The 2232-nt window shown below is 41.8% G+C and overlaps 1 pseudogene; it reads left to right on the top strand.

The window, feature by feature from the left end:
• The first annotated feature begins 756 nt into the window (after positions 1-756).
• On the top strand, positions 757-1581 carry LOC119258420 (glyceraldehyde-3-phosphate dehydrogenase-like; annotated as a pseudogene).
• The last annotated feature ends 651 nt before the right edge of the window (positions 1582-2232 follow it).

Here is a 2232-nt window from a genome sequence, read left to right as displayed (position 1 = left end):
CTTTTTAAACAAGAGATCATGCTCCTCGTCAGATGTAAGAGAAGCAGAGTACAAGTTTATCAGCTTGCTTTTCTTTTTGTCATATTGTTTATTTAAAACCTCAATGTTATCCCAAAATAAAATAAGGCAGTTCTGTCATCTCTTGTCATCACACTATTCATCCATAATGACAGGGTTATCCTTCCCTTTTTCTCTCTTCACTCCAAAACTAACATGAAAAAAAAAAAAAAAACTTTTTGTATCCCTAGCTTTATTCACAGGCCTCAACCATTCTGGATCCTAGCCTTCTTGGTATAATTGTTGTAGCCACATGCCACTTTCATGTTTATCTGTGGATATGTACTTCTTCTTTCATCTCTTGTCTTTTTTCTAAACTCTGAATGAAATAGATCACTCATAATTGTTTTGAAAGAATTTGGGGGAATTTAGGGCAACCCACATCTCTTAAATTCCTTCCATTTAGAATTGCAGAATATGTGATAGCTAAATTTTTGGCCTAGCTCCTTCTAAAATGCTTAATAATCCTCTCACAGCCTCTTCTGTCAGTCATTTCTTCAGAGTCATCATTAATTCTTTTGTATTTTGGTTGGTCATGACTAAGACTGGAATCTTAAAACCTTACTATACTAATAAGCTTCTAAGAGTAGAGAGGGCCAATAAGGTAAGAATTGATCTACTGTTTGTTGCATGAAAATTCCCAGCATTTATATGAGCCCTGCATTACTCTTTCATCACACCCCCATCCTATTTTTTTAGTTATGGTAAAAGAGATCTTCTTGACTGTGGACAGCCTCTCTGGGAAGCTTGGCATAATGGCCAATGGGCTGCCCAGAACATCATCCCTGCTTCGACTGGCACCACCAAGGCTGTGGGCAAGGTCCTCCCAGAGCTGAACAGGAAGCTGACTGGCATGGCCTTCTATGTTCCCACCCACAATGTGTCGGTTGTGGATCTGACCTGCCAACTGAACAAAACTGCCAAATACAATGACATCAAGATAGTGGTAAAGCAAGTATCACAAAGTCCCCTTGAGGGCATCCTGTGCTACACTGAAGATCAGGTTGTCTCCTGCTATTTTATCGTTATTTTTTAAGAGAAAGGTTGATTTCAGCCTCTCTATTTCACGATGTTGTGAGTGGAGTTGTCTCCTATGATTTTATTTATTTTTTTAAGATTTATTTATTTATGTATACAAGAACTGGGGTACAGGCCAAAGGAGTGGGGGGTGAGAGGATTCACTAAAGACAGAGTGGGGAACAGAACAGGCAGACCGACCGACTGAAACACACTGGTAAGGGGAGCAGTGGGTGATACAGGAGAGGTCTGCTGCGCCATGTGGGTAGCTCCCTGGCCGGGGATCGAACTCACACTGCAGTGGCTACAGATAGATTCATAGATTACATCTTAATCCTTTGCACCACCAGGGAGGCCCTGTCTCCATGATTTTAAGTGACACCCACTCCTCCACCTTCCTTACTGGGGCTGGCATTGCCTTCAATGACTACTTGTCAAGCTCATTTCCAATCAATTTGGCTACAGCAACAAGGTCGTGGATCTCATGGTCCACATGACCTCCAAGGAGTAAGAGCCCCCTGGACCAGCAACCCCAGTGACAGCACAAGAGGAAGAGAGGCTGCCTCCACTGCTGAGGAGTCCTCCCCCGACTCATCCACACTGAGAATCTCCTGACCTGTCAAAGTTCCATCCCAGACTGGCTGGAGAAGGGGAGGGGTTTGTCATGTAGCATCAATACAGTACACTGTAACCAGCAAAAAAATAAAAGTGATCTTGTCCACCCAATCTTGGCTTTTTTGGAGTATATTGTTCCTCATTCCTATGTCATAGATGTTAGAAATTAATTTTATGGACTCAGATGTCCAAACAGGGTAAATTCATGGATAATAACTGATCTTAAGATGTTAACAAATAAACACAAGATAGTTAATGAAGACCCAGTGGAATAAGTCACAGAAATACTTCCAGTGTTATTTTTATGGCATTTCTCACTTGCCTCAAAATATCCCACAAAAAACACAAAGTCTGATCAGACATTCTCTTTTCCTCCCTGGAAACACTGCTGGTTTCTGTTTAGAGCTCTCTTAATCCAAGTCTCTGCGATCAAACCATTCCTCCTAGTTTCAGGAGGGACACTCAATAGCCGGTCATTTTTACAGTTCAGAGTCTATGTTCTTGTACGTCACCAGACACTGGGTAGTTGTTATGAAAAGGCAG

The sequence above is a fragment of the Talpa occidentalis genome, unplaced genomic scaffold (genome assembly GCF_014898055.3).
Source record: "Talpa occidentalis isolate TD23 unplaced genomic scaffold, MPIMG_talOcc4v2.1 talOcc4.4004, whole genome shotgun sequence".
NCBI classification, from domain to species: Eukaryota; Metazoa; Chordata; class Mammalia; order Eulipotyphla; family Talpidae; genus Talpa; species Talpa occidentalis.
The sequence above is the reverse complement of the archived record's forward strand: the minus strand, read 5'-3'. Positions and strand labels throughout refer to the sequence as shown.